This window comes from Mesoplodon mirus (assembly GCF_964341445.2).
Source record: "Mesoplodon mirus genome assembly, contig: HAP1_SCAFFOLD_1117, whole genome shotgun sequence".
Taxonomy (NCBI): domain Eukaryota; kingdom Metazoa; phylum Chordata; class Mammalia; order Artiodactyla; family Ziphiidae; genus Mesoplodon; species Mesoplodon mirus.
Window position 1 is genome coordinate 28,899 of NW_028294950.1, and position 14,449 is coordinate 43,347.

The following is a 14,449-nucleotide window of genomic DNA, read 5'->3' on the forward strand; positions in this document are numbered from 1 at the left end:
ATATTGAAAAAGTGAGTATACCCTCTTGTTTCACTCTCTGAAAAATTTTATATAAGATCAAGGTTAATTTGAGCCCTGAAGGATTTGCAAAGTCACTTTTAAAATGTCTGGTCCTGGTGTTTTTGTTTGCTGATTTGTAGACATTTGACCAGACTATCCTATTCATGTAAAAGTTGTTAGTATACTATGTTTCTCTATTTCCTCTTAAGACAATTGTGCTAATTTTATTTTTTAATTCAATTTTTTATAAATTTTCTTATTAATTGCATAATACTCTTTATTCCTATAATTAGTAAAACTTCAAATATATGTAAATAAAACCCCTTTTCTTTCATAGTTTTGTTTGCACCTTCCTCTTCTATGAACATAAAAAAATACCATTCTTTATATTTTCAAAGAAACAAAATTGAAGTTTACTGATCCTCTCTATTGTCTATTTAGATCCCATTTTTTACTGACATATAATTCACATACCATAGAATTCACCTATTTATATATTTCAGTGATTTTGAGTATGTTCTCATATAAGTGCAACCATCATTACAGTCAATTTTGAACATTTTTATCACTTCAAAAAACAAATCTAATATTCTTTAGGCATCACCTCCCTATATTCCCACCCTACTTGCCACAAGCTCTAAGCAACCACTAATCTATCTTCTGTCTCTGTAGATTTCACTATTCTGGACATTTCATAGAAAGAGAATCATACAATATAAGGTCTTTTGTGACTGACATTTTTACTTAACATAATATTTTGAAGGTTCATCTAGGTGATAGGATGCATCAGTATTTCATTCCTTTTTATAACCAAGTAATATTTCATTGTATGGACATACCAATTCTGTTCATCCATTTATCAGCTGATGGACATTTTGGCTGTTTCCACTTGTTTGCTACTATGAAAAATGTTGCTATAAACATTCTTCTTCAATTGGTGTGAACATAGGTTTTCATTTCTCTTGGGTATACATCTAGGAGTAGAATTGCTGGGTCATATGGTAATTTCATGTTTAATTGTTGGAGGAACTGCTTAGATGGTTTTCAATTGAGTGACGCCATTTTACTCTCCTATCACTATTTTTTTAAATAGTGTGAAGTGTGAGTCCTCCTACAAGTTGTAGATTATTGATACCCTCTAAAGTTTGTTTTCTGTTTGTCCTACTTGTTTTATTAATTATCTCTTCTTCTATGGCACAATCTATTTAATTCTTATGTTGCAAACTTAGCTAATTAATTTCTAATAAGTTTCCTTTCAAATATGTGTGTGTGTGTGTGTGTGTGTGTGTGTGTGTGTGACACAGATTACAAGTATTGATTTACAGGTTTCCAGCAAGGGTTTTTTTTTCAGCTCTAAATATTTAGTAAATTCTGACAGAAATTGTCATTAAATAATAAAATAGAGCTTACAGTTTCAAACTTAATAAAGTAAAAGTAGACTGTTATAAATATTTCATGATTCCAGAAGAAAAAGAAAAATACGAAAGAATTTAGACAAGTAGGAAAAAAAGGAAGATTTAAACCAAATTAGTAACTACATTTAATGCAAATGGATTGGCTGCTCCAAATGAAAAGAAAATAAATGTCAGATTGTATAAAATTACATGGAACTATGTGCTATCTTCAAGAGACATACCCAAAGAAAGTGGAAGAAGTAAATAATAAATGCAAGAGCAGAAATTAATGACATAGAAAATAAACAACACAAATTCAAAAGCTAACACTTGGCTCTTTGAAAATACTAATAAAAATGGCTATCTACTTGAGAGGCTTCTCAAGACCAAAAAAGAATAAAAAAAGATAGAAAGCACAAGAAAGCAATATCAGAAAGGTAAAAGGGTCATATATCACATACATGTTACAGACTTTACAAAGGAAAAAATGAACAAAGTGTTTTCAAATAAATTTTAAATTTTATAAAAGTCACAGTCCCCTAGAAATATATAACCTCAAAATAGATTCAAACAGAAATAGAAATTTATACATACATTTATACATTACAGACATTGAATCAGCACTCACTACTCTCACCATGAAGAAAGCTGAAATCCAAGATTTTTCACTAGTGTGTTCTAAAGAAAGGAAGAATTCCAGTAGTACACAAACTCTTTGAGAATAGAAAGAGGGAACACTATTCAACTACTTTTGAATATTTTCTTCATTTCAAGACAGGAAAGGGTAGTATAAGAAAGCGTAATTAGAGGTGACCTTACCCAGGAAAACAGATGATAAATATAATATAAGCAAACTGAGTCCAATATAAAAAGCTAATTTCATGACAGACAACCAAAATTATTTTACACAACAAAATTAATAAAATTAAACATACAAAAAAATTAAATCAAAAGTTTCTTATAATTTCAGCAGTCATGTATGATTTTACAAAAACCTGCAGCTAATCTTATCAAAGTAGAAACAAACTTTCTTAAATGAAAATTAGCAATCTACCATAGAGGAACATTATAGATACAGGTGAGATGATGAAAGATTTAAAGATCAGGAAGAAGACAAGAATGCCCCCTGTCACCACTCTATTCAGTATTGTACTTCAGAGTTTAGCCAGTGGAGAAAGTCAAGAAAAAGAACTAAAATGTTTAAGGATTAGAAAAGAAAACACACAACTTGTTCTATTTATATATGATATGGTTGTGTACAGAGAAAATACAAAATAATGTACAGGAAATTGCTAGGATTTGTAAGAGAGCTTCTTAAGATTTCTAGATAAAAATCAATAAAAATAAATTGTGTTTTTATATAATAGCATCAAACAGAAAGTGATAGTAAAAAGAAAGAAATCCTTTTAGATAGCACGAAAAAGCTGAAGTAGCAATAAATCCAATAAGATATACAAAGCCTTTACAGACAACATTATAATAGTTTTTCAAAGACCTTGAAGATTTCAGAAGTGAATAGAGATATATTTTGTGTTTATAAGTTGGATATCTTAATAGTGAAAAGATGTTAAGTCTGTAAAGATTAAGTTATAGAGTAAGCAAAATCTAAGTGAAAATGCCCAAGATTTTGTTTTGGACCAGAAAAACTTCTTTAAAAATTTATACAGATTACAAAAGCCCACCACACACTTGAAGAATAATATAAATGTGAGAAAAGTTGTTCTACTGAATATTCAGTGTTCTTATAAAGCTATAGTAACAAAGAGGGTGCAGTTTTGATACAGAGACAAACAAATGAACCAAAAGAAGACTTAATAGAGACACAGAAAAACAAACCAAAACATATATTATTAAAACAAAATCATATGTATATATATGTACACACACACACACACATACATATGGCACCTCTGTATAACAGAGGTATCACAGCACCTCAACAAAGACATAACAAACTTTTCAATTAAAAAATGCTGAGCACTAAGGTATCCATAAAGAAAAAATAATTAAAATTGTATCATATTGTAAACAAAATTATTTCCAGATGGATTAATGACCTATATGTGAAATGGTACCAAATATATTTTAAAAGACAATATAGGAGGCTATCTTTAAGCCACAAAGTAGAAAGATGGAAAAAAGTATAAGCTTTACAGGAAAAGATTGATGTATTTACCCACATTAAATTAAGAAATATTTTCCAACAAAAGAAAACACAAAGATAGTTAAAAGAGAGGTCATGCCACAGAGTTTGAAAAGATCATTGCAACATATAAAACCAATAGAGAGACTACTATTCAAAATATGAAAAGAACTTAGAAAGAATAAAGCTGGAGCTATCTCACACCCTGACTTTAGACTATAGTACAGACCTACAGTAAACAAAACAGTATGGTACTGACACCAAAACAGACATATGGAACAGAATAGAGAGACCAGAAATAAACCTATATACACTTATGGTCAATTAATCTAAGACAAAGGAGGCAAGAATGTTCAATAGGAAAAAGGTCTCTTCAATAAGTGGTGCTGGGAAAACTGGACAGCTACTTGTGAAACAATTAAATTAGAACACTTTCTCACATCATATACAAAATAAATTCAAAATGGATTAAAGACCTAAATACAAGATCAGAAACCATAAAACTCCTTGAAGAAAACATAGGCAAAACACTCTGACAAAAATAATAGCAATATTATTTTGGATCTGTCTCCTAAGACAAAGGAAACAAAGCAAAAATAAACAAATGGGACCTAAATAAACTTAAAAGCTTTTGCACTGAAAAGGAAACCACTGACAAAATGAAAAGACAACCTACTAAATGGCAGAAAATATTTGCAAATGATATGACCTATAAGGGGTTAATATCTAAAATATATGAACATCTCATAAAACTCAATTTTAAAAAACAATTAAAAATGGGCAGAAGACCTGAATAGACATGTTTCCAAAGAATACATACAGGTGGCCAATAGGCACATGAAAAGATGCACATCACTAATCAACAAAGAAATACAACTCAAAACCACCATGAGATATCACTTCATACGTGTCAGAATGGCTATCATCAAAAAGACTACAAATAACAAATGTTGGCAAGGATGTGGAGAAAAGGCAACCCTAGTACACTGTTGGTAGGAATATGAATTGGTGCAGCCACTATGGAAAACAGTATGAAGGTTTCTCAAAAACTAAAATTAGAACTACCATAAGATCCAGCAATTCCACTCCTGGGTATATATCCAAAGAAAACGAAAATACTAATCCAAAAAGATGAATGCACCCAATGTTCACAGCAGCATTATGTACATTATTTACAATAGCCAAGATATGGAAGAAACCTAAGTGCCTGTTAACAGCCAAATGAATAAATAACATGTGGTATGATACACACACACGCACACACACACACACACACAGAGAAATATTACTCAGCCATAAAAAAGAAAGAAATCCTGCCATTTGCAACAACATGGATGGACATGGAGGGTACTATGATTAGTGAAATAAGTCAGACAGAGAAAGACAAATACTGTATGTTATCATTTATATGTGGAATCTAAAAAATAAAATGAATGAATATAACAAAACTGAAATAGACTCACAGTTATAGAGAACAGACTAGTGGTTACCAGTGGGGAAAGAGAAGGAGGAAGGAGCAAGATAGGGGTAGGGGATAAAGAGGTATAAAATGTGTAAAATACATCAGCTACAAAGATATATTTACAGTTCAGGAAATATGGCCAATATTTTATAACAACTTTAAATGGAGTATAATCTATAAAAATATTGAATCACTATGTTCTACATCTGAAAGTAATATAATATTGTAAATCAACTATACTTCAATTAAAAAATGAAATAAACTCTTAAAAGCAAGAATAAAAAGGCAAATAACCCAATAGAAAAGTAGGCCAAAAATTCTATAGACCCTTCAAAAAACAGCAAATCCCAAAAGCCAATAACTATATTTAAAATTGTAAAATATTTATATTTTCACTAGTAATCATGAAAACTAAAATTCACACCATAATGAGGTACCACTACACACAGATTAGATAGGAAATATTAAAATAAATGATAACAACTAATGTCAAGGAATTTAAATATCAGTCACTACCACTGTTGGAAGTGTAAGTTGATTTGACCACTTGTCATTATGTTGTGGTTTAAGGACATATATTCTCTGTGACTCAGCATCTCATTCCTGAAACTTCCCTATAACTCAGTAGTTCACTCCCTAGAGAAATGTGTTTTCCTGTGTACTAGGATACATATATAAACATGTATCTTGTTCAGCATTGTTCATGACAGCCATAAATAGAAAACAACACAAATATCTATCAACAGTATTACAGGAATGTGCACATAAGTAATAAATCTACAAAGAAAAACAATGAATGGGTTAACATAAAAGTTAGGTAAGTGGTTATTGTTTGTGCTATTGGAGGGTTTTGTGATGATGCAAGGCATGGAGGGGATTCTTGGTTGTTGCCAATGTTCCATTACTTGACCCGTGTGATTGTAACAATTGTTACTGCTTCATAATTTTCATTAAATGTACATAGAGTCTATAGATTTTCCATCTAAACTCACAAAGAAAAACAGCTATTGTGCTTACTACCTAGGGAGTTAAGTACACAGGACTGATGCTACAGATGAATACTTATGTCTCCACAGTGATGCTTGCTGGCCACAAAAGCTAAAGCACCAGGATAACTGCCTTTCCTTATTTTCAAATTCCAAGTCTCACATAAATGCACTGAGTTTGTGGAATTTCTTTTATATAAAGATACCAAGCTGAAAGAGGGTTTGGGATTTTTTTTTTCTTAACTTCTATCCTCTGCCTTAGGAAGGTATACTAGAAAATGCAGTAGCACCCTTATCCTCAGGGTATACATTCCAAGACCCCAGTGGTTGCATGAAACAGCAGATAGCACCGAATCCTATATATACTGTGTTTTTTCCTATACTTACATACCTATGATAAAATTTATAAGATAGGCACAGTAAGAGGTTAACAATAACTAATAATAAAATGTAAAAATTATAGCAATATGCTATAATAAAAGTTATGTGAATGTGGTCCCTTCCTCTCACAAAATATCTTATTGTACAAACTTAATGCCTTTTCCATCTTAACTAAGCACTTATCATGCACTGTGGCCATAACTTTTGCAAATTGAGGTGTGACCGCAAAACTAGCATGAATTTATTTTTCCTTCTTCACAATTTCACATACAGAAGATTCATTCTTACCATAGATCTTAGAAACCTCAGCAAATGATTTTTTCTTTCCTTATTAAACCAAGAACTTTCACCTTTTCACCTAAAGAAAGTACTTTACAGCTTCTCTTTGGCATATCCAAATTGCCAGCATCACTCCTCTTTTGCTTTGGGGCCATTATTAAGTAAGATAAGGGTGACTTGGACACAAGCACTGTGATACTGAGACAGTCAGTTCTATAAGGAAGAGGGCTACTAAGTGACTAAAGGGTGAGATAGGCCAGACAAAGGGATGGTCCATACCCCGGTGGGTGGATGGATGATACAGGATTTCATCACACTACTCAGAAATTTATGAATTGTTTATTTCTGGGAGTTTCTATTTAATACTTTTGGACTTCGATTGACCGTGGGTAACTGAAACAGCAGAAAATGAAACCTCGAATAAAGGGAAATGTCTATAGATCAAATAGATGCTGAATGCCAATCCACTTATTTCACTCTAGGAGTAATCTTGGATGAATCAATTATAATACCATCTGAACTCTCCAAATATCTTTAGTTCTTTCAGATTGGTAAGAAGTGGTCTTGTTAATGAGATAAGTAATTCTTTTTCCCCTTGTCAATAAACAACATGGTGCGCATATTCACTGAAGTGTGTCAAAACTCACACCTTTTAAATGACATTTTCAAATTAACTTCCTTAAGGTGATCTTGCCCTTAGAGAAGTAACTTTTCTTGCTTTTTCAGAGTCCTTAACTCCAAGAATCAAGTTTATTATTTAACTATACCTACACTTCCAAATACTCTCACCAATAGCCACTGTCCCCAGAGTTTAGACTCTAGTGTTGCCCTGAAGCATTTTTTCAAAGGAAAAAACATCTCCCTAGAAAAAAGTATTTATATTCTCTTTAGGTTTAGTCTTCTTATGGGTATCAAATAATATTCACTCCTTCCTTAAATCTAACACAGACAAAAAAATTCCTGAATCTATACCATGCCAACTTCTGAATTCTGAATTTGGGATATAGTAAATTAATGATTAATAGTTTCTTCTTCAACTTCCTTTAGTACAAACACACACAGATCCTAATTTTCTTAGTCTTTTAAAATACCATCACAATTGAATAAGATTACTAACTTTGGTACTATGATATCATAATATAGGATTTCCTACTATGGTACCATAAAACATTGATCTCTGATGCTCAATCACACTGAAAAGCTCTACAAACTCTAGGGTTCTACAGCTGTAGTTCTCCTTTTGCACTGCTTATTGAGAGGAAAAATTTGTATTCATACCTTATAACTTCTCTTTAAACTTGCCTTCCATTCTTAGGTTACTTAAGATTTTGTATATTCAAATCTGTCCACAAATTGGAGTCAAATATTACTCCGATATTTGATTAGGTGCTAAAATCAGTGGAAAATATTGTTTAAGGGACTAAAGTCAAAATTACCCTTGAAAATCTCTTAAATCAATCATAATATACACTGTCCACTAAATAATTTATATCAGTTCCTCTAAAGCTTATTTAATCAATTTCCCTTACCCATCCTCTCAATTAATTATTCAATGAATTATTTGAGAATGGCAGAGAATCATGAATTCCTAAAGAATGCATTCTTCTTCTCACGTACCTACTGGCTGTCTTCTCACTAGTTTCAAGCCCTGTTTCAAATGTAGCTGGAGCCAAATACTGTATCAACTGCATTGCCCCCATCAATATTGCCATATCATTTCAGGGACTTTTTCTCCGTCTTCATAAACAATCTAATTTCCCTTCTATCATCCATTTTGGATGATGCAGATACACAAATGACCTTCCCCAGACTTCTTCCCTCTCTTCATAGCCTGATAACAGCTTGTGAAATTTTCCTATGGGAAACTAATAAACTCACTAGAAAGTATTAACCTAGGCATTCATGTTAAACCATGCATTCTCAAACTTGACACTCGGCCAGTGCTTCCAGGCCAAGATTACTACTTTTCTCAAGTTACTCCCCTGCTGAAAGAGTATTCATTACATCAGTTTACAAAAGCTGTGAGCACTCCCCTTCCTCAGCAACAATCTGGTAGTTTAGATAAACGGTGGAGTATTTCTTGGCTAATTTCTATGGTAGTCTTAGATGGAGGCACAGCTGTATGTTATGTCACAGTACAGTAATCTCAGACAAGACCACAAGTATATAAATCCTCATTTATGTAGACTTGAATATCTGGAAGAGCATGAAAGTGGGTCTGTTACTAGAAGAAAAGCCTACTTTACAATACAAAACACATAGAGAACAGTGGAGAGCATGGATAGTGTTTTCCTCTTTTCCATTTTAAGTCTATACAGGTTTCAGCTTAAAGCTGCATCTCTGTAGGTTCTCCCTAACTTTTCTCCTCTTCACCATGACCTTGGTTTTTTTTAGCTTTCTTCTTACTCTGAAAGACTTGATTAGCAGTCAATAGGCTCCTTTCATCTTCTCAGCAAGATAGGCTGTGGGAGAGGTCAGGTACCTTGAAGGTCCTACGGAAATATGTTTTAATCTTTCAGTTAAACATCTACAATCAAAATTTCTCTTGCAAATGTTGATAGCCTTTATTTGGTGTTATGATAATAGAAACTTTCTTTTCTCATCTAAGCTAAGGCTCTCTTCTAGGAGGGGGAAATTACCAAAAAAAGGGAGGGGGGACTTGGAGAAAACAAATGTTGTCTTACTGCGTAACACTGAAGAGAGAGAACAGAATTATATGGCACTTTTTCTTGAGGAGATGATGACATTGCACTGTGGTATTCATTTTTCTTCTTTAATTAATTAATTTTTATTTATTTTTGGCTGCATTGGGTCTTCATTGCTGCACGTGGGCTTTCACTAGTTGCGGCGAGTGGGGGTTACTCTTCATTGCGGTGTGTGGGTTTCTCACGGCGGTGTCTTTGCTTGCTGCAGAGCACGGGCTCTAGGCACGTGGGCTTCAGTAGTTGTGCCATGCAGTCTCAGTAGTTATGGCACACGGGCTTAGTTGCTCTGGGCATGTGGGGTCTTCCTGGACCAGGGCTCGAACCCATGTCCCCTGCCTTGGCATGCGGATTCTTAACCACTGTGCCACAACGGAAGTTCTGCACTGTGGTATTCTAAAGAGAGAAGTGGATTTTTTTTAAATTGTTTTGCATAGAGGGAATTTACCACCATAGTGGTGATATCTGACTTCTCTTGTGTCTTAACTTCTGAGACCTAAAGCCATTCAACAGTGTTTTCTTGGTAGCTCTTGAAATACCAGACTGTAGTAGAAGAAATTACAGACCTTTGTCCAATGTCTAAAGCCAGTTTATTAACCAGAACCACAATTTAAGGACTCTGTATTTCAAATAAATCAAATCCTTATAGTCTCTAATTTATACATAATCTTTCAGTTCCATTATTTTTCATTTCCAAAGATAATTCTTTTTAAATCCACTAGGCTATATTTTCTACCTAAACTATATGTTCCATTAAAATAAAAGTATGGGGGTTGCTAAATGGGCCAAGATCCTCTCATGTTCTATCATGTATGTCATTAAAAATAATTTAGAAAACAATGCCATGTTTATTATCAGATTATGTGTCTGTTATAAAAGATACATTGGAAAACCAGGTTAATCATATGTGGTTTGATTGAGAAATTCAATCTTGATGAAGTAAAAAAATTTAAATGTTTAATTTTTTTTCAGTAACTGCTACAAGGGAAAGTTAATGCTTTTGCAGTCTAGAGCAAAAATTACATCCAATTTTAAAGAATTCGTTTAAGTAACTATATGGACATTTCATGTACCACTATTATTATGTTATGATTTTTATTGGGGGGATATTTGTTCAAAGCAACAACTCCAAATAGCCAAAAAGCTTCCCACATGCTCTTCTCTAAATTCCTGTTTTGTTTAATTATAACCCTGAGTTTAGAATTAAAAAGAAAAAGGGGAAAAGAGGGAGACCCTCCTCTGACTACAAGCACAATTAGCTGCCCATTAGCAGTTATGATCCTGGTCTTCTGCCTCTGATATCAGTGGCCTCTAATAACATGGAATGGGTTCACTCTGTGGCTTCAGCATGGGAAGAGTTTAGGGTTCATCCTCATTCTTGCCTCTTTTACAACGGAAGAACCCCACCAAAGTGGAAGCCATGTCATACTTTTGTCACTTCCAGCAATAACCCCCTCCAACTTATTCTCTGGGCTACTGTTCGACCACACTGAGTTCTCTTTTAAGCTCTCTGACAGTGACAGTGAACTAACCGGAGGACTGGTATTTTCATCATCTCTTACCCAGAAACACTGTTTCTTCTACCAGGTCTGACTGGTAGAACAAATGAAACAAATTTTCAAACAACAAAGTTTCAAACACACAAAACCTATCAAATGATTTGTTTGTTGCTTTGTTTGAATCTCAATAACTGTAGCTTTCATCTCTAGAAGTTAAATTTGGTTCTTTTATATATCTTCTATATTTCGACATAACTTTTTTTAACATGTGTGGTACAATTATAAAAGCTATTTTGAATTCCTTATCTTCTCATTCTAACATCTGTGCCAGTTTGGGGTCACTTTCAAGTGATTATTCTTATTATAGTTCATCTTTACCTGTCCCTTTGTATGCCTGGTAATCTTTGGTTGGATGCCATACTTATTAATTTTGCCTTGTAGTAGTGATGAAGATTTTTGTATTTCTATAAATATTATTGAGTTTTGCTCTGGAACATAGTCAAGTTACTTGGAAAGGTTTTCACCTTTTTGTGTCTTGCCTTTAAGATTTGTTCTGCTCTCAAAAACTTTATTAGTTAAATGTTTTATATCTATTGTTCAGATGATGAAAATGAAATTCCTAGAGAAAATGTAAAAGCCATGTACCTGGCTGTGGTAGGATCTCAAAAATTATCATTGAATAATTTGAATTCATATCCCTCTGATTCTAAAAACACCATGGTGCCACTCTTCACAACGTTCCTCTGTTTTAAGTTAACTCACTTATTACCAGGATGAAAAGTCCCTCAAAAGTTTCTTAAATATCAAATTTAAATACTGTGCTAAAAAAACAATATAATAATTTTCTTACCACTGGCTGTAACAATTTACTCATCTAATTCAGGCTTTTCACTTAACAGTAATTATATATGGTTATAATATGTGAGAACATGCAACGAGAACTTATGTTGGAAAAATATCTGTTCTTACATTTCATATTATAAAAATGTTTTCACTGTACAGGAAAAGCCAGACATATTCTAAAATATTTATTTGCAGGAATGTCTTGGATATATATTTTCCTTTAATAATTAATAAAACTAAGAACTGACAATAGCATTGATTGAGAAGGAGTATAATTTTGAGATTCCTGCCTCAGAGATGATGTTAATCTTCATGTTCACATTTCATGTAGTTTAGTTCAGAAAAAAGTTTTCATTTTCCTCTTTGTAACTAAAAGGATCCCCATTCTGCATTCAGAACAGTAACAGTAAAAAAAAAAGGCCTACTTTATATAAAGTCAGAATTTATAAAGACACACACACCCATATATACATATATGGATGTGTGTGTGTGTGTGTGTATATATATAAAACTTCCTTATTCTTGTTTCCAAAATATTATTGTAAAGAAAATTATGACTTCTGTGGTATTTATTCATGAATAAACTCTAATGGAGAGTTCTACTCCCCGTTCTTGTCCAGTGTGTGAACCCGTATATAAATTATGGAAATCCCCATCTTATGAGGAAGAATCTGTCTCTCGTTATACAGACTGAAAATGCCACCTACTTAATCTCTGAGTATCCTTTAAAGCCATAGGCTAGCATATGACCTTAGCTCTGACAATCAGTTATGTCCATTCTGGAGACTGGACTAGAAGCTACTGACAAGAAGAAAAGACTGCTTAGAATATATTCTGAAAGTGGAAAGCACACACTGTTTTCAGTATCCAGAACAAATGTATCAGTGATTCATATTACTGTATTTAGCATCCCCTATCATTGATATTTGTAGTTCTAGCTGAAGTGTCTCTGCCCAGTGACTCTTGCACTAGGTTGTTCCCTGGACCAATTCTACAGCATGATTCCTAGACATAAGTTTAAACTTCCAAACACCAATCCTGGTTGTTGAATCTTTTATTTAGAGATTCCATAAACTGTCCAATATCTTTTTAATAGTTTATTTTCTACTTAATTAACCCAGAGTAAGTCACCGATTGCTCTAACATAAAAATTGATACCAGGAGAGATCAGAGACAACAGCTCATTGAGGATATAGGGGAAATTGCCATCAGTTATCTAGCTTGGTTGGCACTGGAGACAGTAAATCTCTAGTTGGCAATAAGAAACAAATTGAGAAAAAAATATCCTTAGAGTGTCCTGCAACTTAAAGCCTACTAGTGACCTGACTAGGGAAAATCAAGTAGTAACTCACATGTAAAAGTATGAAGGTCCTGGGACTTCCCTGGTGGTGCAGTGGTTAGGAATCCACCTGACAGTGCAAGGGACATGGGTTCGAGCCCTGGTCCGGGAAGCAACTAAGCCCACGAGCCACAACTACTGAGCCCGTGTGCCACAACTACTGAAGCCTATGAGCCTAGAGCCTGTGCTCCGCAACAAGAGAAGCCACGGCAATGAGAAGCCCACACACTGCAATGAAGAGTAACCCTCACTCGCCACAACTAGAGAAAGCCCGTGCACAGCAATGAAGACCCAATGGAGCCAAAAATAAATAAATAAATTTATCTTTTAGAAAAGTATGAAGGCCCTGGGTATTCCAAACCTGTAGGGTGTCATGGTTATTTCTAAGGGCACTGGGAGAGCCTCCTTTCCCAATTGTATTCTTAGCTCCCTTGTCAATGATCAGTTGGCTGTATATGCATATATTTATTTCTAGTCTCTTTATTCTGTTCCATTAGTCTGTCTTTTTGCCAGTACCATGCTGTTTTGAGTACTGTAGGTTTGTAATATATTTTTTGAAATCAGAAACTCTTATGCCTCCAACTTTGCTCTTTCTCAGAACTGACAAATGGTGTTGGTGAAATTGGATATCCACATGCAAAAGAATGAAACTGGACTCTTGTATCATACACAAAAATCAACTCTAAATGGATTAAAGACTTAAACATAAGATCTGAAACTGTAAAACTCCTAGAAGAAAACATAGGGGAAAAGATCCTTAACACTAATTTTGGCAATGATGTCCTATCTATATGACACCAAAAGCACAGGCAACAAAGCAAAAATGGGCAAGTAGAACTACATCAAACTAAAAACCTTCTGAACAGCAAAGGAAACAATCAACAAAATGAAAAGGCAGCCTATGGAATAGAAGAAAATATTTGCAAACCCTGTATCAGATAAGGGGTTCATATTCAAAATTTATAAAAACTCCTATGACTTAATAGCAAAAAACCCCCCAAATAACCCAATTTAAAAATGGTCAATGGGCTTGAACAGACACTTTTCCAAAGAAGAAATATAAATGGTCAACAGATATATGAAAAGGTGCTCGACATCACTAATCATCAGGAAAATGTAAATCAAAACCACAATGAGGGAATTTCCTGGTGGTCCAGTGGTTAAGACTCTGTGCTTTCACTGCTGAGGATGCAGGTTCAATCCCTGGTCAGGGAACTAAGATCCCACATGCCACACAGTGCAGACCAAAAAATCCCCCCAAAAACAAACAAACAAAAACCACTCAATGAGATATCATCCCAGACCTGTTAGGATGGATATTATAAAAATAGAAAAATAAAGTATTGGTAAGGATGTGGAGAAATTGGAACTACAGTGTACTGTTGGTAAGAATGTAAAATGGTACAGTTGCTATGGAAAAG